We start from the raw sequence: 27465 nt of genomic DNA, 5'->3' as shown, positions 1-27465 counted from the left end.
AATGGATACTTTTTCTTTCATTAAGTATCTATAGCTCTTTTCTTTCTCTGTCAATATTAACCCTTAGGTTTTCATGGGATTCTTTTTTAGGAAAAGTAGCATAGATTCAGAAGACTTGAGTTCAAATAACAGTTTTCATAGTTAATACAGGTACTATGTAGTCATAATAGTTATAGTACATTTATCTGACCATGGACAGGCCATTTATCTTCCATAAATCTTAGTTTCATTAAAGATGGTAACTTTCAGACTATCTTCATCTGAAGGTGAGATGATTTACTCAAGACCCCATATAGCAGAATTGGAATACATACTGTCTTCTAACTGTGGAGTCAGAGAACCTAATTTCAAATTCTTCCAAGCACTCTACCTATGGGACCTTTGGCAAGTCATTAAGCCTCCTTAGTCACCAGTTTTTTTTTTCATTTGTAAAATTAGGAAGTAAGGAGAGAATTATTCCTAAGTTCCTTTAAATTCACTATTACCTCAAAAGTAGAATATATGAATCAATCAACCAAGATTTATTAAAATCTATTATGTACTGAACATTTTTAGATACAAAGACAAAAATAAAGCAACCTTCTGTTATTGTAGAGTTTACATTGTACCAGTGGAGGAAATGTCTCCTTAGGCAAGATGTCCCACAGATTTCATTGTGGAGAGGCACTTTGAGAGAAACATTTTTCAGATCCCTTCCTCAGGGGATTGGGAAGAATTGATTGATCATGGTCATACCTCACTCCATCTTCCAGTGACTTTGTCAGGGCATCATCTTACATTGAAGTCTGGGACCTCTGGAGGTAAAGAATACTCAAATGCTACTGCTGTAAAGAGTCCTGTCTGCTTGGAGATTATGTGCTTGGCTTATGAATGATTCCACTTCTATTAACTTATGAATGAATGATACCAGTTCCTTTTCTCTGCAAAATGAAAATGATGAATTTTGGTCTTTTCTAAGGACAAGTGTTTAAACCTATATGCTAATTCATTCTCTGACCATGTTCACCATCAGAATTGTGGATCACATTTCATTCACTGAAATTTGATTTTTGGCAAGACCCAAGCCTCAGTAACTAACTGTAGTCTCACAAAACTCCATGTCAGCTACCCTTCTCATCCTTCCTCCTTATTAACTTGCTCCTTGATTCCAGCTTCATTTTATGTATTCTGTAGCTCAATTCAAATAGGAAATTCCTTGAAGAGAGGCAATATCTTACTTGCTTAAAACTGTATTTTGATCAAGACATTTTAAAAATGTTGTAGTAGAAAACTTCTCCTCCAAATCCAGTTCTACTATTCATTCTGAAGTGGGATAAAATACAATTCTTGAGGTTTTTGAGAGATTTAACACACCCTCCTCCAAAACACATACACATATACATGAATGAATATTATAATTTTAATAAACTGTTTACGTTGAAGTAAATGCAGTTTTTGAGGAAGTACTTGCAACTAGAAGAATCTGGAAAGACCTCATATCAAAGATAGTGCTTAAACTGAGCTTTGAAGAAAGTTATGGATTCTAACAGGTAGAGTTGAGGAAGGAGTGAATTGTAGTCATTAAGTTGTTTTTCATTCTTTGTTTTCAAAGATGACTAATGACATCATGATGTTGGGGTAAAATAGTATGGATGATGTTGGATTTGTGAGGCAGAGTTGCACAAAGTCATCAGCCTCTCTCTTTCAGAGTCATTGAAGTGGAGTGGCAGGACAAAAGTCAAGAAGACTAGTGATGACCTGGAAAGCAGTGAATGATTTTGAACTATGATCAAATTCTAAGCACTCTACAGTGACTACTTAAGCCATCTTCATGGCCGTGTTAACAAATTGTTCTCATCCACCCATTTTGCTAGAGAAAGTCTTCACACGTTTAGGGTAAACATTCTCATCCCCATCACTGACAGGTTTGAAAACTGTTCATTACACTTAATCTAGTTTAGCCTATCTTCTGAGATGGTTTACTTGGGTGTGATTATTGCATTTGCCATAACTTTGTGGAGTCACCACTGAGTGTCATGTTTACACCAAAAAGAAGCAACCCTGAAAGGGCTTGGCAAGGCTTCACATGCAAGGTTTTTAGTTTTTCTTAAACACCATATCCAAAATTATTTGGATGGATTGTACAATGAAAGGGAAAATTGTTTCAAAAGAGATGATATTAGATATTAGAAGTAGCTAGGTATCTCAGGAAATAGATCTGGAGACAGGAAGACCTGAGTTCAGATGAAATCTCAGACACTTAATAGCTGAATGACTCTGAGTAAGTTACTTAATTACTATTATGCTTCAGTTTCTTCAGTTATAAAATGTAGTTAATAATAGTATCCTACTTCAAAAGTTTGTTGAGAGGAATACATACATAAATAGTAGATACAATATTTGAATTTGATCATTCCTTTATTTTATTCCTATCTACTGCTATTTCCCCTCCCATAATTTATTACCATCATTCAATTAAGCAACTTGGAACACACATATGTCCTACATGAAACGTTGAGCCAATCTGACTGAGATAAAGAAGAAAGGGAATTCATTTGAATCATAAAAGGATGTCACATTTTATAAACTACCTCAGGGACCTCTAATACCTGCTGGGTGACAGAGAACTAACTTTCCCCAAAAACTAATCTAAGAGGGACACCTAATGCTAATACACAAAGTTAGTCAGTCGTGTGTGTGTGTGTGTGTGTGTGTGTGTGTGTGTGTGTGTGTGTGTGTATGAGTGTGTGCATGAAAAGTGTGAGAAAAAAAGATCAGGAAAAAGCAACTTACTGATTTTTTTTTTGTTTCCTCATTGGAGGAGTCAGCCTATTGTTTGAAGAATTAAATCCAGATCCCAACTATTCTTCTTGAATGAGGTTTGCCCTCTCTTATCTAACCTTATAGGCTTGGAACAGGTATGATAGGGAGGGAGATAACTCTAAAATAATTATACATGCAACTCCAAAATATAAATAGGTTTCTCCCCTTCTAATCTTTTTTTCTCATATATTTCCTATTTTACTTATTCAAATGCCAGCTTTTGCAAGTAGACTTCCCTTATCCCTTAGATTCAAAGTAGTCTCTCTCTCTCCTTTAAACTCAAATATCACTTGATATTTCCCCATGATCTAATCATATCCTACCAGATTTTATAGTTATTTGGGTACCTCAATCAAGAATTGATCAATTGAAAGAAATACTTGAGAGAGTCATTAAATTTCAGATTTGGAACACACTTTAGTCTTCCATTCACCTCATCCATTTACTTAGAGTCTGCTCTGGTCCAAACACTGTAAGTGTAAGAACAAATAATCGCATTTTCTCTGCCCTTAAGAACCATTAAGGATTTAATCAGGTTGGGAATATAACAAGTGCATAAATAAGTAGTAGATGCAATGTGATTCATGCATACGAGAGATCACAGCAAGATAGTTTAGAAAAACTTGAGAAAGAAGTAATTACTTTCAGCTTGGGCAACAGGGAAGACTTCATAGGCCTGAATCTTAAAGGTAAGAAGGAGTCAAGTAACTGTATCTACACCTTGGCAAGATTATTTTGACAGTTATATAGAATATTAATGAAGAGGAGATAGGAAATAAAGACAAGTTAAAGAGATAAAAGCTAATTCAGAATCACAAAATATAAAATGAGCTGGAAAAGGAAATGGCAAACCACTCCAATATCTCTGCCAAGAAAGCTGCAATAGGGTCACCAAGAGTGGGACACGACTGAAAATAACTGAAGACTAACAAAATTGTTAGGAAATTATTCTTTCTTCTAAGCCTAAATGTGCTTCCAGACTTTTAATCCATTGCAACTAGCTCCTGGCCCCTCTAGGCACCAAGTAAAGTGATATAATCCTTGTTCTTCCTGACAGCCTTTCAAATATTAGAAGGTAGCTATCATGTTCTCTCTATTTTTTTTCTGCTCCAGGGTAAAATTTCTCAGTTCTTTTAACCAATCCTTCTATAGCAGCTTTTGAAGGAACTTCACCATGCTGATTGCCCATTTCTGGACTTGGACTTGATATATCAATCAATCAATACGTAATTATTAGGTACTTACTTTTTATCCAACCCTGTGCTTGTTACAGGACATAAAAATACCAAGTATGAATTAGTCCTTAACACTCGAGATGCTTTCATTCTGATTGGGAGAGAAACCAAGCACAAATACACATATACATATATACATAATACACATATATGTATCTAGATACATAGATATGTATCGATGTACTGAGTATATATGTATATAAAATATACATATATATACTCATAAATCTATCAAAATATATGTACGTTACATGTTGCATATGCAAGCAGACACACAATCTAAATATAAATGTATACAAATTAGTTAGAGACAAGATGGTGTAAGAGGAAGGGTACTGGTTTCCAAGGAGAATCAAGAAAAACTTCATGTAGAAGGTGGTATTTGAGTCATATAGTAAAGGAAGATATTGACTCTCTGAAGCAGAGTCAAGGAGTTCAGTGATGCAGTATTGAATATAAAACAGATAGATCAGTTTGACTAGATCACAGAGAGCTGGAGAAAAAGTATTATCCAATAAACCTGAGAGAATTTGAATCAAGGCCAGAATGTATTGAGCTTTAAAAACTAAATGGTGAAGTTTACAGGGGTATTCTTAGTCATTATCCAGAACCGAACAGAGCATTGTAGATTGGTCTGACCAGAATAAGGTAGAGAGGAATATTTATTTTATTTTTTTAGACACAATACCATTTCAATATATCCTTATATGAAATTAATTCATCACATGACATATCATTTTGTTGACGCATAGGAAGCTTGTTGTCTTCTAAATAGCCCAGCCCCATCTCTTCCATATAGTATTTGTGCAGTTCATTTCACATACTCCTAATCAAGGACTTGTTCACTGTTGGAGAAAAGTTTCATTGCAGAATATTTGCCAATTGATGACTTGACTCTTTCATGTATCATTGTATTTTCCATTAAAATAATCACTGAAGGTATTCAGAAAATAATCTAGAAGGAATTGTATTATCCCTATATCTATCCTTGTTTTCTTTTTCATTTTTTCCCCTTAAACATACACATTTGTCATTATGTGTTAAGCCAGGTCCCACAGGGGATAATATTGGACTTGGTTTAAGAAGACCTGAGTTTCAATCTTACCCTCAGAAACGTACTAGCTCTGTGATCCTGGATAAGTCACTGAGACCTTGTCAGTCTCAGTTTCCTCATCTGTAAAATGAGGATAATAATAACACTCTATCTCACAAAAATTATTTTGAGAACCTAATGTATGAAAATCACTTTATAATCCTAAAATTTTATATAAATGCTAGTTATCATCATGCCACAGTGGAAAAGTAGTTGTATTCGAAGTCAGAAGACATGGGTTCCAAGTTCAACTGTTCCCTTCTGTGACTTTAGGTCATGCTTTTAGTCAGCAGGCTTCTCTGTTGTATGAAGCGGTTAGATCAAATAGCCTCTGTGGTCCCTTTCATAGTTAAGTCTATGATTCAAGGACTATTTGTCCTCTTAATTTCTTTTTGTTTCTAAGATCTTATTATCTTCACACTTTCTTTTAGTCCTGATTTATGATGTTATTATTCTTATTGGGAACTTCAGGTGTGAAAACCTCTGATGCATTTTAGCAATTCATCTCAAAAATAAAACCTTAGAGGGTAAGCCGGGGCACTGAGAGTTTTAAATTACTTTTCCATGTTCACAATCTAATATGTATCAGGAAAAAAATTGGAACCCAAGAATTATTATTAATATTTACCTTTATATAGCACTTTTAAGGTTTGCAAAGTACTTTCATATATATATTATCAAGTATGATAGTCACAACACTATTATGAGGAAAACAAAGTGTTATTTTTATTATTCCATCTTACAAATGAGAAAACAGGCAAAGAGAAATTAAGTGATTTATCCAGTGTCACACAACTAGTAAGTGTCTGAGTCCAGATTTGAACTGAATTTTTCTTGACTCCAGAGTAATTTTCATTCTGCCACTGAGCTACAAGTATGTTAGCCATCTGTTACATTTGAGTCATATACACATTTGATATACACATATCATCTTGATCCAAGTTACTGTTTAAAGCATTAAACATCACAAGGATGTTTCACAAAGTGAAATTCTTAGACTACTTTTCCAGAGACTTTCCTCTTACTTACTCTTGATTCATCAATTAATTCCCTTTCAACCCAGCTAATAAACTTCTGTTGATTTCATCTAAAGCAAATCCTTATATTTAATTTTGTAATTCAAATGAATTATATGACTTTTTCAGATACCTTACTGAAATTCAGATATATTGAGTCTAGATTATTTTCCTAATATTCTAGTATAATAGCTGTTAAAAGAAAGAAAAAAAAGGAAGGAAGCAAGAAAGGAAGGAGAGAGGGAGGGGGTAGGGAAGATGGAAGAAAGAAGGGAAGTAAGAAAGAAGGAAGGAAGAGGAAAATAATGAAATGAAAGAAGAAGGAAGGAAAGAACTAAAATAAAGAAAAGAAAGAGGAATGAAATAATTAGGTACATATTAATTTATTTTGGATGAATACATGTTGATTTTTGGTGATCATTGTTTCTCTTTATGTTCAGAAGTTATACTTTCAATATTAAGTCTTACATTTTCTCCAGCAATTGAAATCATATGCAAAGGTTTGTAGTTTAAAGAACTATGCATTTTGTTTGGAATACCAGACAGCATTTTCATTTCTTCACAATTCTGTAGAAAATCTTTTGTGATCTACTTTTTTGTTTCAAGATTGACATTGGCTTACCAATCAATTGTTGTGCCTTTTCCCTTATTCTGGAAAATTCCTTATTCTATTCCTTATTATCCCATGACATTAAATTGTTTATTAAACTTATTATTAATTTTTGCACAAGATATCAATTATTATGTGTTTCAACTTGCTGTGACTCATCTTTGCTCTATCCCATCTCATCTTCATGTTGATCTTCCTGTTAGAAACCACAGAAACTAAATGAATGAAATAGGTCTCCCTTTGTCTTTGGTTACCATTTCTTCTCTCTTCAGCTTATTACTATCCCATATTTAATATTCCTTTGACTTCTGCCACAGTCAACATTTGTGACAAGTGGGTTTTACAGGCTATGAGCATTTATTGCCATTGCCACTCTGCAGGCCATTAGAGACATGGGATTTAGGCAAGGAAGAGATTGGTACTGGATTTAAATAATTTGGTAATATCTAATTAGAAATTAGATTGAAAACTGGGGACATAATTGGAAGGGAAAGAATGTATAGGGAGAGGAAAGGAGGAACAGCAATAGTCTTGGAAGTTAACTCCCATGTAGAAGGTGAGAAAAGAAGAGATGGAGAATGAAACAGTAAAAAGGGGGAACAGAAAAGAAGGAAAGGATGTATCAAGAAGTGGATGATCAACAATGATGAAAGCTGCAGAAAGGTCAAAGACTATTGTGTTGAGAAAAGACCACTAGAGTTTGGTACTTAACAGGGCATTTTTTACTTTAGGGAGGACAATTTCATGAGTTTTGGGGACATAAAGTAGATGGTTTTATCTCTCCTCCCAAATTGTTAGCTCTCTGAGAATAGGAATTATACTTTATTTATCTTTTATCATCCTTGGGGCCAAGCACAGAACATCACACAGAGTAAGTGCTCAATAAATATTTGCTGAATTCAATTGAATAAGGAGGAGATATATTAAGGCTTGCAATACCAAGTGTATTCTATGAGTTATTTTCCACAATGCTGAACCTTTCATGCTTTCACTTGCCCTTCTCCCAGATTCTGGGAGAGAGGGATTAATGTTAGATAAAATAACAATCAATGGAAAACAGGAAAACTGAACCTAGTCCACCAAAAATAGAGATAGAAACAGACCTTGATTTGATATTGATCGGAACTAAGGGCCCATAGATGCTCCTAAAGTAATCCAGTGTCTTCTAAACTAAAGCACTGGACACAAAGTAATGCTTGTCCATTTAAAAAAGTATTTAAGGCAATGGGGTTAAGAGTGATTTGCCCAAGGTTACACAGCCAGACAATTATTGTGTCTGTGGCTGGATTTGAACTCAGCTCCTCTGACTCCAGGGCCAGTGGGCCATCTAACTACCCCGTCCTTCATTCTTTTTTTTTGATTTTTGAATTTTACAGTTTTCCCTCAATCTCACATCCTTCCCTCCCATCCCCCACAGAAGGCAATCTGACAGTCTTTACACCATTTCCATGCAATGAATACATTGATCAAATTGAATGGGTTGAGAAAGACATCATATCCTTAAGGAAAAAATAAAATATAAGAGCAAAATTACATAATAAGATACTTAAAAAAAACAAATTAAAAGTAATAGTTTTTGGTCTTTGTTTAAACTCCTTAACTCCTTCTTTGGATACAGATGGCATTCTCCATCGTAGATACCCTAAAATTGTCCCTGACTGTTGCACTGATGAAATGAACGTCCATTAAGGTAGATAATCAACCCCATGTTGCTGTTAGGATGTACTTTGGTTTGTATCTTCTGGTTCTGCTCATAATGCTCAGCATCAGTTCATGCTAATCCTTCCAGGCTTATCTGAATTCCCATCCCTCCTGGTTTCTAATAGAACAATAGTTTTCCATTAACACATATACCACAATTTGTTCAGTCATTCCCCAATTGATAGACATCCCCTCGATTTCCAATTCTTTGCCATCACAAACAGAGCTGCCATGAATATTTTTGTACAATTGATGTTTCTACCCTTTTTCATGATCTCTTCAGGGTATAGACCCAGTAAGGGGATGCACATTTTTATTGCCCTTTAGTGTAATTCCAAATTGCTCTCCAGAAAGGTTGGATGAGTTCACAGCTCCACCAATAATGCATTAGTGTCTCAGATTTCCCATATCCCTTCCAACATTGATCATTGTCCTTTCTGGTCATATTCCCTTTCCTTCATTCTTGAAGAAGACCAGGATAGCAAGAAGATGAGGCCAGGACAATTGGATTTGAGTGAGAAGGTGCTCTGGTAAGTTACCAGCCTCACTTTCTCCTCCTGAGTCATCTGGGTCCAGTGGCCAGATATGAATCATGATGACTGGAGATGGCCCTGGATCTGAGGCAATAAGGGTTAAGCGACATGTCCAAAGTCACACAGCTAGTAAGTGTTAAGTGTCTGAGGTGGAATTCAAACTCTCATCCTCCTGATTCTAAGACCAGTGCTCTATTCGCTGAACCACCTAGCTGCCCCATAAAGCAAGGAAGATTTGAATTCAAATCCATATTCAAATACTTACTGTGTTAACCTTGGTAAGTCAATTTACTTCTATTTGTCTCAGTTTTATCATCTCTAAAATGGGGATAATAATAATAACATCTTCCCTCCAAGGTTTTCCTGAGGATAAAAATGAATTGATATTTTCAAAAAGCCTCGTAAATCTTGAAACACAATGTAAATAATAGTTGTTATGATTAGCTATTATTATCTAGACTATGTTAGAAGTCAGTATCATCTGTGATCTCAATCAGGTCTTATACACCCTTTAAAATTCCCCATCAGTTCTCATTTTTTAAAAAGAAACTGGTAATTTATATGCCCCATTAAAGTCAGTACTGTGTTGGGCTATTGGGAATGACAGGTTGTCAGTAGCTTTCTACATTCTTCTATCACCGAGGGCTAAAAGACAAAACAAGAGACACACTTACAAATCCCCTCTTCTCTGCATGTGTTGAATCATTGATATACTGGGAGCTTCCTCTTTATTTTTGGAACAGTCTCTTCATTCTCTTCTAGATATCACTTCAGATATCACAGAATCCCTGTTATGACTTTAAAGAAGAATGCTCTAATTACTTAGAATTCAAGGGAAGCTCCTGGGCTGTGTACTTCAGGTTTGATTCTGTTAGAGAGTTAGAATCTAGGGAATTTCAGAAAGTGATTGTATTGATTTTAAGAAACAATATTGTTGAATAAATACTATTCAATGTCAGTGCATTTAGAGTGTGGTGTTCCCCCTCACCACCTCTTTCTTTTCTTTTTTATCGTTGGGATCTTCTGAGAAAAAGTCCTCAGAGATTAAAGTGAACACAAAAGTGTCAGTCGTATTTTGAATTCTAGTAGAAATGCAAAAATCAAAATAATATCCCTTTGTTTTTATTCAGTTGTAATAAGAAGTGAGTGAAGTAGACCAAGAGTTCTAACCCCCCCCCCCCCCGTAGCTATTTCAATGTTTTAAATTTTTTTTGAGTAGTATTGTTTTTTGTCTTTTTTTCTTTTGCTTCTTTTTATAAGACTGGGAGTAAAGGTGGTGATATGTGTTCTGCCTTGTCCCTAAATACCTGATTTATACATTGAACAGAATTGGGAGATTTGCTGTGGGGAGAAAACCTACAGACTGAAGGAAAGTTATTAGGATCAAGGAAGTGTGGTACATTTTCTAGAAACTGTTAATTGCATTATTTGGAGAATATCTTGTTTGTTTTTCTCCCCAAAAAACTTATCCCTAAGCTTCAACCCTACATTTCAATTCTATCCTCCTGACTGGGAGCTAGGCTGATTCAACCCTTTCTATGAGTATTAGAAACACTATTATACTGATTTTGACCCTTGAGGACTAGGATTCTTTTGTTTTTAACCTTATTGCATAAAATGGTACTGTAGTCATAATAGGAAGTTTAGAAATGTTTATGCAATGTAATTGAATTACAAACTTTAGGATAGATCACACGAGGACATAGATCCTCCTTTCTCAAGAAAGAACTATGTTTTGGAATGAATTGTCTTGTAAAAATAGAAAATTTGTTTCTTGATCTAGTTCCTTCATTTCCCCTACTTTACATCATAATCCCCTGTGCATCTTCACCTAGTCTCTCCTCTTTTATTCTAATCTAAGGATTGAAGTGCCCTTTTCTCAGCTCCTCATCTTCTCCAGTTCTGGAACCACAAATCATGATCAAATCAATACATTGTTACTAGGGGACCTTTGACCCTACTTAACCTTTTTGGTTCAAAGTATACTTTCTTGTTCAGTATTCCTCTGTATATTTGTTCCCACTAATGGAATAAAAGTTTCTTGAGACCAGAGGCTCTCTTTGCTTTTGGTTTTATATCTTTATATCTTCAGCCCTTAGCACAGCATATAATAAGTTAAGCATATAAGCATATAATTAAGCATATAATAAATGCTTAATAATTTCCTTCCTTCCTTCCTTCCTTCCTTCCTTCCTTCCTTCCTTCCTTCCTTCCTTCCTTCCTTCCTTCCTTCCTTCCTTCCTCCCTCCCTCCCTTCTTTCTCTCTCTCATCCCTCTCCCTTTCTTTTTCTTTCTTCTTCCCTCCCTACCTTTCTTTTTTCCTTCCCTTCATCTTTCCTTCCATCTTCTCTCCTCTCTTCTTCCTTTCCTTCTCTTCCTTCCCTTCCTCTCTCCCCCCTCTCCCTCTCCCTCTCTTCCTTCTTCCTTCCTTCTTCCTTCCTTCCTTCCTTCCTTCCTTCCTTCCTTCCTTCCTTCCTTCCTTCCTTCCTTCCTTCCTTCCTTCCTTCCTTCCTCCCTCCCTTCTTTCTCTCTCTCATCCCTCTCCCTTTCTTTTTCTTTCTTCTTCTCTCCCTACCTTTCTTTTTTCCTTCCCTTCATCTTTCCTTCCATCTTCTCTCCTCTCTTCTTCCTTTCCTTCTCTTCCTTCCCTTCCTCTCTCCCCCCTCTCCCTCTCCCTCTCCCTCTCTTCCTTCTTCCTTCCTTCTTCCTTCCTTCCTTCCTTCCTTCCTTCCTTCCTTCCTTCCTTCCTTCCTTCCTTCCTTCCTTCCTTCCTCCCTCCCTCCCTTCTTTCTCTCTCTCATCCCTCTCCCTTTCTTTTTCTTTCTTCTTCCCTCCCTACCTTTCTTTTTTCCTTCCCTTCATCTTTCCTTCCATCTTCTCTCCTCTCTTCTTCCTTTCCTTCTCTTCCTTCCCTTCCTCTCTCCCCCCTCTCCCTCTCCCTCTCTTCCTTCTTCCTTCCTTCTTCCTTCCTTCCTTCCTTCCTTCCTTCCTTCCTTCCTTCCTTCCTTCCTTCCTTCCTCCCTCCCTTCTTTCTCTCTCTCATCCCTCTCCCTTTCTTTTTCTTTCTTCTTCTCTCCCTACCTTTCTTTTTTCCTTCCCTTCATCTTTCCTTCCATCTTCTCTCCTCTCTTCTTCCTTTCCTTCTCTTCCTTCCCTTCCTCTCTCCCCCCTCTCCCTCTCCCTCTCTTCCTTCTTCCTTCCTTCTTCCTTCCTTCCTTCCTTCCTTCCTTCCTTCCTTCCTTCCTTCCTTCCTTCCTTCCTTCCTTCCTCCCTCCCTCCCTTCTTTCTCTCTCTCATCCCTCTCCCTTTCTTTTTCTTTCTTCTTCCCTCCCTACCTTTCTTTTTTCCTTCCCTTCATCTTTCCTTCCATCTTCTCTCCTCTCTTCTTCCTTTCCTTCTCTTCCTTCCTTCCTCTCTCCCCCCTCTCCCTCTCCCTCTCCCTCTCTTCCTTCTTCCTTCCTTCTTCCTTCCTTCCTTCCTTCCTTCCTTCCTTCCTTCCTTCCTTCCTTCCTTCCTTCCTTCCTTCCTCCCTCCCTCCCTTCTTTCTCTCTCTCATCCCTCTCCCTTTCTTTTTCTTTCTTCTTCCCTCCCTACCTTTCTTTTTTCCTTCCCTTCATCTTTCCTTCCATCTTCTCTCCTCTCTTCTTCCTTTCCTTCTCTTCCTTCCCTTCCTCTCTCCCCCCTCTCCCTCTCCCTCTCTTCTTTCTTCCTTCCTTCTTCCTTCCTACCTTCCTTCCTTCCTTCCTTCCTTCCTTCCTTCATTCCTTCCTTCCTCCCTCCATTCTTTCTCTCTCTCATCCCTCTCCCTTTCTTTTTCTTTCTTCTTCTCTCCCTACCTTTCTTTTTTCCTTCCCTTCATCTTTCCTTCCATCTTCTCTCCTCTCTTCTTCCTCCTTCTCTTCCTTCCCTTCCTCTCTCCCCCCTCTCCCTCTCCCTCTCCCTCTCTTCCTTCTTCCTTCCTTCCTTCCTTCCTTCCTTCCTTCCTTCCTTCCTTCCTTCCTTCCTTCCTTCCTTCCTTCCTTCCTTCCTTCCTTCCTTCCCTCTTTTCTTTTCTCCTTCATTTCCTTGGTTTTTCTTCCTTCTGTATTTACAAAAATTAGTTGTTCCCCTTGTATCCTTTACTCTACCTCCTATTTCTTTGACAAATTAATGATATAAATCATGATTTATAAATCACATTTTTTTCTTATACTTGATATTTCCCTATTGTTTACTTCTTTTCTATTATCAACAAATATAGTAATAAGTGACATTCATACTGTATATAAGTATTACATCATTATAGCCTCATTATAGTCTTCTGAGGCAAAAGCTGCAAGTTTTCCTGCTATTATTTCCACTTTATAGATCAAGATACCAAACTTCAGAAAGATTAAGTGTCTTGTCATTGGTCATTTATTCAATAAATTACAAACATAGGATTTGAACTTATTCTATTCCTCTAATCATTTAGATAATCTGACCCTCATTATTGGGAATTGTAATTTAAAAGCATTTATTTCTCCAATTCTTTTGATTTTCTCTTCTCATTTCTTGATTTTATTATAAAATTTTTCTCTGTATTTTTGATGAAATTACTTAATATTCCTCAATTTTATTGGTTTTTTTTAAAAAAGAGTCATACAGGGACAGCTAGGTGGCAAAGGGGATAAAGCACCAGCCCTGGAGTCAGGAGGACCTGAGTTCAAACCTGACCTCAGATACTTATTACTTAGCTGTGTGATCTTGGACAAGTCACTTAACCCCACTACCTTTCAACACCCCCCCCAAAAAAAACCGAGTTATACAACCATTTTTTTTCAGTTTTGCTCATCTTTTATTACATTCAAGAATTTCTATTTTTTGTGTTGGTTGAGATTTTTTCATTTGTTGATTTATTATTTTTTATTTCCATAAATAACTTATTGATTTTTTGTCACTTTTTATTTAAGTATTTAAGGATATATGTTTCTCCTTAAGTACTGCTTTGGTTAGTCTTAATAAATTCTTGCATGTCTTCTGTTATAATTTTTATTTTGTTAATGTTATTTATTATGTACCCCATACCACATTGGAATTTGGCTACCAAAGGAATGAATATGATTATTGGGATGTAACCAAAGAAGGATATTTTTCTCATTGATTCATTCTCTGACTTAGATTGCTATTGAAACATATCTAAAAATAATCATAGCATAATTCTTGATTTTCTTTCCTTTAACATAATCACCCTTGTTGTCAATTCCCATATAGCCACTCAATGAATTAAATGCATATCAAGTATGGAACAACTTTTAATTCACTCCCACATAACACATAAGACACAAAGAAGTGGAGTCTATGAACAGATTCACAACTCCAAAATGCACTCAAACACTCATTAATCTTCCACTCCCATTTATACCACCTCAACTCCAATGAAGGTAATTTTGGAATAGTGATAAATATCCCTTTCACCTCAGGTTTTCCCTTTTCAAATAGCTTACAATAATGGTTGGAAAGGTTGGTAAAGTTCTCAAGCTCCAGGGACCCCATTAGTGATACTATTTTGTTCTGAAAATCCTCTCCCTCTAGGAGTCAAGTGTCTGAGCTCTTTAGCTTGAGAACTCTCAAAGTTGATATTACCTTAAATGGCACTGCTCAGAGAATCTTTTCTTCTTCAATTAGAAGACTAGACTCTGGGATCATCATGCTGTGCAGGGAATTTAAAATAAGCTTTCCTACTATATAGAGCAAAGACATTGTAGTTTATGAAGTGTTCTTAAACATTCCTCTTAGACCTGGTTCCTGTACAACACTTCCATGTGCTTCTGTTCTATTCTGTCTTGTCATGTTTCTGAAAGGGACAGTAAAAAGGGAGAAATTCAACCTCACTCCCCCACTACATGCTGGAATGTGGAGAGACAGAGAGAGAGAGAGAGAGAGAGAGAGAGAGAGAGAGAGAGACAGACAGACAGACAAACAGACAGACAGACAGACAGAAAGAAGACACAGAGACACAAAGAGGCAGAGAGACAGAGAGAAGGCAGAAATAGACAAAAGCTAAAAGAGACAATAGACAGATACAGAGATATGGAGGTAGAAGAAAGAAAGAAAGCAGTAAAACTAGAAAATTTTAAAGTCTTAAAGGGAAAAGAACTTTACTGCTGACAGAAGAAAACTGGGTGGTACAGTGGAAAGGGAAGGAGAGAATTTGGAACTCAGATTTTAAAAAAAAGTGTTAAAAAGAAATAGAATAAACATTTGCTAACTACTATGTTCTAGGCACTATGATGAGATTCAAGGTAACTTCTCAGTTTCCTCTTTTGTAAAATGGGAAAATTAATAATGAGACCTACATCTCAGACTGAGTGTGAGGATTAAATGAAATAATAATTGTAAAGTTGCTATAAATGCTAGTCATTATTATGCTCATGTATCCTTGATTCTCATTTGCAAAAAATCTTGGACACATTCTCAGTCAATGATAACCTATTTGTCCTCTCAAGAAGATGTTGACATACATGCTTATGTTCATGGCAGATGCCCTTCATATGACTTAATAGTATCAAATTATTTAGAAATTCATTAAGTTGATCAAGAGGTACCTGATTAATGAATACCCCTACAATTATTTCTATAATTCTTCTTTAATCAATTAATTCTTTGGGATTAGATTATTTAATCTCATCTTAAATCTGATTCCTTTCTTCAAATCTTTCTTATTAATCATGTTTTTATTGCATTATCATCTATAAAGTATAGGTTTAATATTTCTGCCTTTCTGCTTGTGCTTAGAAGCTCATTTTTCTTGAGGACATGTTGCTTTTTTGTAAAGATATTATAAAAAGCCAAAAATTGATAACTATTGGTTTTTATATGATAATTGCAATATCACTATACTAATAGTTAATTTTTCTAATATTTTTTCAGATCTTTTACTTATTTCTTGGTTAATTTTATGTTAGGTTTACCTAAGTATTAACAAGTTTTGTGAAGTCTGTAAACATTTTAATTTTTTTTCCTAGTTCTTCCTTGGATTTGCTCAGTTTTTCTCTTATTGTTTCCCCGCCTCCTAAGATCATGATTGCCATTCCCTGCATTTTGCCACTTTAGTCCAAGAATAATATATTCTTCTTCAAAAACTCATTTTGGCAATATATGTATCTTTATTTTTATGTGTCCTTGAAGACAACAAATATTGGGTTTTGTTTTCTGTTAGATAGTCACCCTTCTCTATGACACATTTATGATTATGATTTCAAGGTTTATTTTTCCTTTCATCATATTGTGCTACTGTGTTTCATTTCTTTTCCTCAAGACATAGCTTTAAAATGAAAAAAAGAGATGGAATAAGAGGATGAAATCAACAGATGTTATTTCTAGTTAGAACAGTCTGATTTCAATTCTCTTCCATCTTGCTCTTCCCTCAACCCAGATCCAGATCACTGGTTCTCACCCTTTGGGTCTCACTGTCTTTTGAAATTAGCTGTTCCTATTTATTGTCTCAATAACTCTATTTTTTAAAATGTTTCCTTCTCCCTCACCCTATTCCAACCCAGTAGTCTACCTATTTTATTTAATTTCCACAATTTCCTTTCTGTTTTCTAACCATACCTACCTTACTTTATATGTGCCCACATATAATGCAGACACATGTACATCATCATCATAGGAAATATACATATGAACATACACACCTACATGAATCCTTATCTCTCTATTTTTTTATATTATCTAAACTTCCTGATACACCATTCTCTTCTCTTTCCCCAAGACTGCTATTCCTTACAATAAAGAATAAAAACAAGCAGTGGGTGAGGGCAGCTCAGCAAAATTAACTAGAATATGAACACATTATAGTTTTATATGCATTGTACCACACTCATGGATAGAATGTGCAATATGATATGCAAATAATTATTAATCAATCAATGTTTATTTGCATATCATATTGCTTGATTTTTCAATGATGAGAGAAGGACTAAAGGGAAGGAGAGTTTTTAAGTTTTAAAAAAGAATGTTAAAAATAAATATAATAAACACTACTGAGTAACTACTATGTTATAGGCACTTTAAGAAGGTGGCTACTCATATTTCTTCTTTGAGATCAGGTTTAGTTACTCTGATTTTTCAATTTTTAGTTTTGAAGGTTTTGTTGTTCTTCCTATTTATGGCAGTCATTGTGTATATTGTTTCCTATTATGGCTTGACTTCACTTTGTTCATGTAAGAAGTGTTTCCATGTATTTTTGTATTCATTATCTTCATTATTTAACATCATATTCATATATCATAATTTATTTAGTCATATTAATCCATGGACATCTACTTTATTTCCAGTTTTTTGATTCTATAAACTATGCTTCAGATATTTGGATTATTATGGGACCTTTCATTTTGTTGCTGGCCTCCTTTGGTTATCTACCTTGCAGTAGACTTGTTGAACCAAAGAGTTTATTTTGTCACTTCTTTTGCATAATTTCAAATTGACTTTTGAATATTTGAATAGATTCATAAGCCCATCTGTAGTATATTAGTGTAACATAGTTTGTTTTGATTTTTGAAGTGATTTTCAAAGGAGATGGATTTGGTTAGAGCCTTTCCCATTTCCATCTTTGCCTGAAGTTTTCATACTAACTGTACTCATCATATCAACATTATGAGTTTAACAGTTGAAGTTCTCTTCCCTTTGAGAATTTTTGAAATTTGACCTCACAGAGCTAATGATAGAATATTTTCCCACTGAGTTCAATTTGAGTATCTTAATCAAAAGAGGAAATAAGGGTTTTCCAGGTGCTCTGAAGTGCACTTCCCTTTTCTAGAAGGATTTGAGAAAGAAGCAATAATGGCTTTCCTAAAGTCCTAGCACTGTGAATAATTCTCCTAGCCAGTCTCATACAAATAGTATTGTGACAGAAAACCATTAAGAACTACCAGTACACTTTCCATCTAGTAGTTCTCATTATCCATCCATATTCCATAACAATAGATGATTACCTAGGAAATATTTCTAAAGCAGGGTTCAAACAGTCATGAACATTCTTTAGGGAGACCATTTTGTCAGTTTAGGTCCAAAGTAAATCACTTAAGCATCTGCTTAACTCTGCTCCATTGCTGGAATTTTCAGTCACAAAATTATGGAATGTTAAAGCTATGATAAACCTTAAGGGAATTTTAATCTAACCATCTATTATAATTTTAGGTACAGAGTGTGAAATTACTTTTCCAAGGCCATTCTAGAAGCAAAATGTTCTGACTTCAAGTTCATTAGTTTTCTGTCTACTCTAGGTTTTCTGCCATTTCTTCCCTGAGACTGTAGATCGTTTACTTTACTGTAATTCTCCTATTTCAGGGTTCACTTGTTTATGCTCTTTGTTGCAAATCTCATATCTCCTCTCATACTTCTAATTAACCTTTATCTCCCTCCCCCTTTCTTTTTTTCCCCCCTCATTTGACCCTTCTTCCTGGATTTTCTATTTTTCCTACCAACATGTATTTAAATAAAGATGTTTCAATAAGAGTCTGGACCAAGAACACTTTTACCTAGAGACCTGGGATCTGTTTCTTTTTTTTTCTTAGAGCAATGGAATAATGAATAAACCACAAACTTCTGGCCAAGATACTTTTCTTTTGATCCAGGATACAGATTTATTAACTATGTATGCTCCATCTGTTGATCATCCTTCCAAAGAATAGACTTTACATTCATCTTGCCCTCTACCCATTCCATCTCATTTGCATCACTAACAGATAATCATGCACCATATTTTTTTGCCCATAATATATCTATATCTATATCTATATATATGAGAATATATATATATATATATATATATATGAGAATGAAAGAGACAGTATTTTCTCCATCTTCTCAATTGCTATAAAATTTAAAATGAGTTGCTTATTTTGGAGTTATCATTTCTGCCTTCAAAATTGTAATTTCCTCATATATACAGGTTTCAAATGCTTTGCTACTACAAGTTGTTCAAATAAACAGATTTTTAATAAGCACCTACTAAGTTTCAGGCACTGTAGTAAGGGTTAGGAGCAACAAGACAAAATATAACAGTCCCTGCTTTCAAGGAGCTTATATTCTACAAAGGGTATCCTGTGGGCACACAAATAAAGGATAAAACATGAAAAGTTGAGAAGGATAAGAGTAGTTACAACTGAGTGGGGAATTAGGAAAGACTTGAAAGAGGTGGTGGCCCTTGAATCTTGAAGAAAATCAAGGGTTCTGAGGTGATGAAAAAGTACATTTCAGCTATCTTTTATTTAGGTTTTTGCTAGGCAATGGAGTTAAGTGGCTTGCCCAAGGCCACACAGCTAGGTAATTATTAAGTGTCTGAGACCAGATTTGAACCCAGGTACTCCTGACTCCAGGGCTGGTGCTTTATCCACTGTGCCACCTAGCCACCCCTGAGCTTTTTTTTAGGTTTTTACTACATTTCAGCTATCTTATATGGGATATGAGAGTATTACAATTTGTACAGAATGTTGAACTTTCAGAGGAGTCTATATGAAAGAAGCCTGGAAAAGTTAGGTGTATTATGTGGAGGACATTAAATGATAGACCAAGGAGTTTGGATTATATTCTATAATCAGTAGGTGATAGATATGGATGGTTTTTGAGTAGGGAGTGAAATGGTCAGGTTTTTGTATTGGAAAAATAATTTTGAAAGGTGTGTGGATAATGATTAGAATGATTAGAATGATTAGAAACAAAGGAAACAATTAGACAATTACAAAAGTGAAAATGAGACACCATGGTAGCTTGAATTAGAAGAGTGTCCATATGAATAAGCAGATATGACAAGTGACTGGAAATAGATGTTGAAGAAGAGGGAGAAGTCAAGAATCATTCTGAGGTTATGCACTTGAGTATCTGGGAGGAAGATAGACATTGAAGAAGGGTTGGAGGAAAAAAAATGAGTTTTGTTTTGCACATTTTGTGCCTAAACTATCACCAGGAAATCAAGAAAGAGCTGTCTAGCAGAAAGTTGATAGTGTCGATCTATTTCATTTGTTATAGAAATTAGAGTTATGTAAAATAACTTTATATATATATATATGTATATATATATATATATATACATATATATATGTATATATACCAAGAACTGAGCTTTCCAAAATAGTATCACTTGATTCTTATGATTTTAGGAGGTAGGTACATTATCATTCCTCTTTTACAATTGAAGAAACTCATGAAGAGGATCCCATAGCTAGTAAGTACTTGGGTCAGGATTTGGATTCCTGAGTCTATATCCAGTGGCTTCCTTGAAGAGATGATATGTATACCAGGTCAGTATAGGAGAATGTCCTTTTTATTGGTAAACAGTATCAAAAGTTACGGATAAAATAATGAGAACTCATTTGAAATCACTGAATTTAGCAATTAAGAAATCATTTGGAAAAAAAAGAAAGAAGAATTCTATTTAAAATAACTAAAGACTGTATAAGATACTTGGGAACCACCTGTCATGATACTTATAGGAACAATACCATTGCACAATATGCTTTCTACAAACAAAAAGCCAAATAATTAGAGAAATATCAGCCACTTGTGGGTCAGCCAAGCTAATATAATAAAACTACCCAAATTTATTTACTTATTTATTGCCATACCAATCAAACTAACAAATGTTTACTTAAGAGCTATTAAAAAAGAATAACAAATTCATCTATAGTGACAAAATGATAAGAATAACAAGGGAATTAATGAAAAAACTGAGAAGCAAGATCTAGCTATATAAAAATCTCAACCTAATTACAAAGCTGTAGTCATCAAAACAATCTGGTACTGGTTAAGAAATAGAGAGACTGATTAGTGGAACAGATTATTGTACATACCATTCAGAAGCAAACACACAGAGAATACTAATGTTTGATCAGCCCAATCATCCCAGCTATTGGAGCAAGAACTTACTTTTGTTGTTCAGTTGTTCAGTCATGTCTTGACTCTTCTTGATGCCATGGGCCATAACAGCAAATCTTTCTATCCTCCTCTTATCTCTCAAAGGTTGTCCAAGTTCATGTTCATTGCTTCTATGACACTATTTATCTATATCATCCTTTTTTTTTTTCTTTTGACTTCAGTCTTTCCCAACATCAGGATCTATTCCTTCAAGTCCTATCTTCTCATTATGTGGTCAAAGTATTTAAGTATCAATATTTGACATTCTAGTATATAACTTGAATTATTTTTAAAGCAAAAAATGATTTGATTTCTTTGTTTGATCAAGGGAATTTCAAAAGTCTTCTTCAGGACCACAATTCAAAAGCATTGATTCTTTGATGCTCAGCTTTCCTTAGAATCCAGTTTTCATAACCATACATCACTACTGGAAAAGTCACAGATTTTACTATATGGACTTTTGTGAGCAAGGTGATGTTTCCCTTCTTTAGTATACTTCCTAGACTTGCCATAACTTTTCTTTCAAGGAGTAAGCATCTTTTAATTTCATGGCTGCAGTCACCATCTGCAGTGATCTTTGAGCCCCAAAATGTAAAATATGACACTGTTTCCACTTCTTCTCCCTTTATTTGCCAAAGAGTGCTGAAACCAGTTGCCAAGAGGCTTTTTCTTTCTTCTTTACTTTCTGCCATCAGAGTGGTATCATCTATATATCTGAAATCGTTGTTATTTCTGCCAGCAATCTTAATTCTGGCTTTTGATTCATCAAACTTGGTAATTCATGTGATATATCCTGCATAAAGTTGAATAAATAAGGAGACAATATATAGCCTTGTCACAATTCTTTTCTAAGCTTCACTTTTTACTCCAGAGTTATCTGGTCCAGTGGTCAGATATGATTCAGGATGACTGGAGATGTCCCTGGATGTGAGTCAGTCAGGGATAAGTGACTTGCCCAAGGTCACACAGCTAGTAGGATCAGGTGACTGAGGCCAGATTTGAACTTCCATTGTCCTGACTCCAAGGCCTGTGCTCTGTCTACTGCACCACCTAACTGCTCACTATTTTTGTGGTGGCAAAGAATTAGAAGCTTAAAAAATATGCCCATTATTTCAGAAATGACAACAAATTATGGTATGTGAATGTGATGGAATACTATTGTATTCTATTTATATTATCACTAAAGAAAGTGATGATGGTAAAGGTTTTGGAAAATATGGAAAGATTTGTGTAATCTGATGAAAAGTGAAGTCAGCAGATCAAGAGAAAATTTATATAATAACAATATTGTAAAGATAAACAATTTTGAAAAATGTAGGAATTCTGTTCAATGCCATTACCAAATCCAAATCCAAATCCAAATTACTCATGAAAAAGCATGCTATTTATTTTTTTAGAGAGAGCTCATAGATTCAGAATGCTAATTGATGTAATATTTTCTTTCTTTCTAACAAAGGAATCTGTAATTTTTTTTTCTTTCCTTGCTGGTGAGAAAGGGAAAGATTGGAAGGAAAATACTTGAAACTGAAAATAAAATAGAAGAAAAGGAAAATCTGAATTAGAGCCCATAGCATTTCTGATAAGAAAAACTTCATCTTTTTTATCCTTATCTTATTTATCTTTTTATACCTCCTGCCTCCTCAATACACTAGAAAAAATGATGGACAGAAGCAAGAGAATAAGGAAAGAAAGGAAAGAGGTGAAAGATGGAAGGAAGGAGAATATGAAAGAAGAAAGTGGGGAAGAGAGAATTCCTATATCACCTAAGCATATTCAAACAAAACAAATTCTCACAAAGCAATCTCAAAATCTGATTATGCCTATTAATCCTTCATTTCTCTGTCCTTCAGACTGATCAACTTAATTAAGTCGTTCAGAATTGTTATTTAAAGAAGCCAAGAAATGACTATATAGTTAGGAAACTGAAAGAGCAAGAATATGTCATTTTTTTTCTAGGATTTTCCAGGGAAAAGAAACATATAAAGAGGAAAATAGCTTAGGTGTATGTCAGGATCAAGTGAGAGTTTGCAGTGAGTTAGTGTATAGAGACAGATTAACTATGAAAGAGAAAAGAAGAAATGATTGATGGAACAAGTTCCTGAAAGATTGGGGCTTCAAGATTAAGACTTTAAGAGTATTTATTGGTCTAAGCAAGGGGAACAAGCTTCACTTCTCAGAAGTAAATTTAGTAAATTGGAGAAGATATAGAAGGATATAAGATGCAAAATAGGAGGAATAATGAACCTCATGACACAAAGCTTTGACTTTTTCAGGAAAGATGGGGGTAAGAAAATTTGCTTAGAGAAAAGAGAGTGGAAATGTGGAGATTTTAGAAGAAACTTTGAGTGACTAACAAACTATTACAAATACCCAAATTAACTACAAAGAATCTATGAAGGAAAATACTATCTGCATCTAGAGAAAGAACTTATAAACAGAAGTAGGTTTGTGATATTTAAAAAGATTCAAGTGGCATAAATTCTGGATAATTTAGTCATTTTATTAATAAAGTCAATATTAATAATTTTTTTTAAAAAGATGGTCATTTGGCCATCTTTCTCTTAGACAAATGATAGTGGTAGACTCACAGTTTACATGCCCTTGCTTGGTTCCTGAATGAGGAAGTAGAAAAGGAAACATTGATTCTATTAAAATAATTAGTTATTTGTATAAGAGAAGCAATCATTTCTTACAGTATAGAATGAGTATAAATATATACATACACATGTATATATATATATATATACACACACACACACACACACATATATTTGTATCTAATAATAGTCATCTCTAGGATAGGGGAGAATAAAAAAAGAAAATTTATTATATATTTAAAAGAAATAGTTTGTTGTATACAATAGATTTTCAGTTTCATGTGTAATCATCTTTTTGTCTATTCTGGTATAGAAATGCTTGTTTTATTTCTTAAGTTCATAAAAACAAATAAATATTTTTAAATTAAATTAAATATTTAAAAAAATAAACTTTTGTGCAAAGTGAGAAAAAAAAGAATAACTACTGAGAAGAGTAGGCTAAATAAAATGAATGTGAAGGCCCAATCAGGGATGATTTCCTCTAGCAATGTTCAGGAGCTAAAACATTCCAGTAGAAAAGGCAGATATTTAGATTGATTCAGTGTGGTTTAGCATCTAATATATATCTAGTGTAGCATAAATATTTGATAAATGCTGGCTTACATTGAACTGATGATATTACTCCTCTACCTAACGGGTTCAAATGTTTGTACTATCCAGCCTTGAAGGACTGCTGTATCATTTTCACTTTCATATCACAGTCTCAAATAGGATAGATGCTTATTTTTTTAAATTTAAATTCAATTTTGTTTAATTGAATGAGTTCTCCTGCTCCAACCTCAGCTCCAGTAGCATCTAATGTTCTTTAAATACCTACTGAACTCCAAGCCACCCATTATGATGCCAGTGGATCAAAGATGAGAAATGCTACCTAAATCCCCCTTCCAGAGGGAATGAGCAAACATTTTGGTCATAGGCAAAGTGGGGTTGTGGTGTGTTGGCTTATGAATTTTTGTTATGAGAATTTTAACTGTCTTTTAAATTTTTTTATTGTTTAATGGGGGATAGGAGGAACAGATAATAGAAGCAGGCAAAATAAACAAATAAAATAAAAGTAAATTCTGCTAATGGCTTGATTTTGTGCTAGACACTGAGAATACAAAATAAATGAAACCTTGTCCCTGACCCTCGAAATTTACATTCAATCCAATAATTGGACTTGTTGATTACTCCTTCTCTGTATAAAGGCTTCATTACCCTGCTAGTAAGCCAAGTTCATAACCCCAATATCATTCTCTACATCTTATCCTCCCTCACCCTAATATTGATCAAGTTGCCAGATTTTTCCATTTGTACCTCCATAGCATCACTAATCTATTCCCTTCTCATTAGTCAAAGAATTGCCACTTAGGTTTAAACCTTTATCACTTCTCACCTGCACTAGTATAATGATCTCTTAATTAGTTGCCATGTTTCATCTATCCTCACTTTAATCCAATCACCACACAAATGGTAAAGCGATTTTACTAAAGTATAGGTCTGACCATGTCATTTCCATACTCAATAAATGTCAGTAGATTGCTATTGCTTCTAGGATAAACTATAAACATCTATTTGCTGCAGTGTAGTAAATGTTGAGCTGGGTTCATTTAGAAAAATTTGGAAAGACTTGGGCTTATCGCTCTTCAGAGAAACATAATGGGAAAAATGATGTTATGAATGTATATGTTCTTAGACAGCTATGCATATGTATTTGTGTATATGTTTTATATGTACTCACATACATATACACATATATACATTCATATCTTCATGTGCAAATTGTAGTCTTCTTTAGGGTGGGGGAAAAGGGGGAAAATAAAATAAAAAGTACCAGTAGAGAACAAAAGAAAACCAAAAGGAAGCAAAGAAAAGCTGAGCATGTTTGAAATCAATGAGTAGTATTTATTATAGAGGTTTTCTTGAAATGGAAATTTATTGTTTTATATTTGAATTCTTTCTTATGGTCTGCTGTGCACATGGCAATTTTTTTCTTTTCTCATTTTGTATTTGTTTAAAATAAAAAAAAATAGCAAAAAAAAAGCCCTCCACAATCTGACCCAAACCATCCTTTCCAGTCATATTATACATTGCTCCCCTTCCTATGCTTTAGAGTCTAGCCAAACTGGCTTCCTTACTGTTCCACAAATATGACATTCTATCTTTCATCTTTATGATTTTGCATTGGCCCTCTCTCAGACTAGGAATCTATTCAATTCTCACCTCTGTTTTTTTCTGAATATATTATTTCCATTAATACTCAGTCTAAGTACCATCTTCTGCAAGAAATCTTTTCTGGTTCCCTACCCCCAACTCTCCCACCATTGGGCTTTCATTTCCAACCTATCTTGCAGTTTTTTCTTACTTGTATACATAAGTGGTGTCTCTCCTTAGATAATTGAAGTTCATTAAGAGAAGGCATTGCTTCACTCTTATCACTTGATAATTGTTTATTTATTGATTGATTGCAATGGAGTTAGTTCTTTCATTTCTTCAAAAGAACTGAAGAAGAGCTCCATGTGGTGAATGTTCCATCTGAGACAAGAAATCTCAAACATCACCATTCCTGGAGCGTGCCTGGCTTCCTCAGGGGCATAACTCATCTCTCTTTTGTCACTGGAAATTTCTAGCACCTGTATCAAAAAAGCTAATTGCTTGTACTGACTGGTGCAAAATTTAATTTACCCTCTCTTGCCCAAGGGCATCCATAGTACCTGAAGTGTGTATCTTGGTTCTAGAGCAATTAAGGGAAAACCACAGTGTGAAGGTTGTCAGGTTTTTAGGTAGGAAAATGAATTCACTGTCCCATCTAACTCAAGAAAGTGAGAGACTACTGGGGCATTATACTATTACTAGTTCTGCATCTAAGGTTTTCAGGAATTCCCACAATTTACAATTTGTGTAAATTTGGGCCCTTAACCATCCAAGGCCAGTTTCCCCATCTGTCAAAGGAAGAGGTTTAACTAGGTGATCTCTAAGGTCTCTTCTAGCTTTATCACTATAATTTAATGTTATATATTTAAAAGTTGTCTCAGTAAATATTCAGGATACTTATAAATTGACAGTAAAATGCCCTCCCATAAACTACTAATAAGGAAGGTTCACTGTTATAGGGAGTTTCCCAGTGAGGAAAATCCCTCTGCCAAAAGTAGATTGGCATGGCTGCAATTTATAGTCTTAGAGAACTGCCCAGGAAATCAAAAGGTTAAGTGATATGCCCAGGTACACATAGCCATTATGAGGTAGACAAAACTTTAATTCATGTCTTCTTAACTTTTAATCCAGAGTTCTACCCACTATGCCATATTTCCTCTTTTTCATAAACTAAACCCTGAAAACTCTCAAAAGAATCTCTTTTAAAAATAAGGGTTATTTACAGGTCACATTTTAATGAAAGGCATGTTGACTTTTATAAAAAGGTGTAGATAACCACATTAAAGAAACTCTTCAAAGTACCCCACCCCCTCTCCTCCAAATAATCTAGAATATATATATATATATATATATATATATATATATATATATATGTATATATACTAGGGAAATATGGAACTGAATTAAGCTTCACTAAAATCCTAGTGCTGCTGTCAGATTTAGAAGCTTGGAGGGCTGGAGGGATGATGTGGAGATACATATTCAGGAAGGAAGAGAGAAAAAAGAGAGAGAGAGAGAGAGAGACAGACAGACAGACAGACAGACAGACAGACAGACAGACAGACAGACAGACAGACAAGAAATTCAGAGGGATAGAACCCTTTTGGCTCTGACACCTGTAAAAATTTCTGTAAGTCAAAGACATTTTCAGGAAGGAAGAATGGAAAATGTCTTCTCCAGGGAAAGATAAGAATTGATTGTCATGGAATCAGTCATCATTCTCCCACCTATCACTTCCTCATAGGAGAAGCACAGTCCATTCTTCAGCCTTTACAGATGCCAAGGTCAGAGGGATGCCATTGCATTGTAATGAATCATTGAGTATTGTATCACACTCAGAAGTATTACTTATAAAAAGTAGAACTCTG

General features: G+C 34.9%; 1 long non-coding RNA gene across 2 annotated transcripts in view; it reads right to left on the bottom strand.

Moving 5' to 3' along the window:
- Window positions 1-27465, bottom strand: part of LOC141503065 (uncharacterized) — a 205242-nt gene that overhangs the window by 103566 nt on the left and 74211 nt on the right. For both annotated transcript variants that reach the window (XR_012472755.1, XR_012472754.1), the window contains exons 3-4: window positions 9665-9787; window positions 9256-9353 (exon numbers count right to left, since the gene is read on the bottom strand). This is a non-coding gene — a long non-coding RNA (uncharacterized LOC141503065). The remainder of the gene's footprint in view (window positions 1-9255; window positions 9354-9664; window positions 9788-27465) is intronic.

Source organism: Macrotis lagotis, chromosome X (genome assembly GCF_037893015.1).
Source record: "Macrotis lagotis isolate mMagLag1 chromosome X, bilby.v1.9.chrom.fasta, whole genome shotgun sequence".
Taxonomy (NCBI): Eukaryota; Metazoa; Chordata; class Mammalia; order Peramelemorphia; family Peramelidae; genus Macrotis; species Macrotis lagotis.
This window is presented reverse-complemented; position numbering and strand designations above follow the sequence as displayed.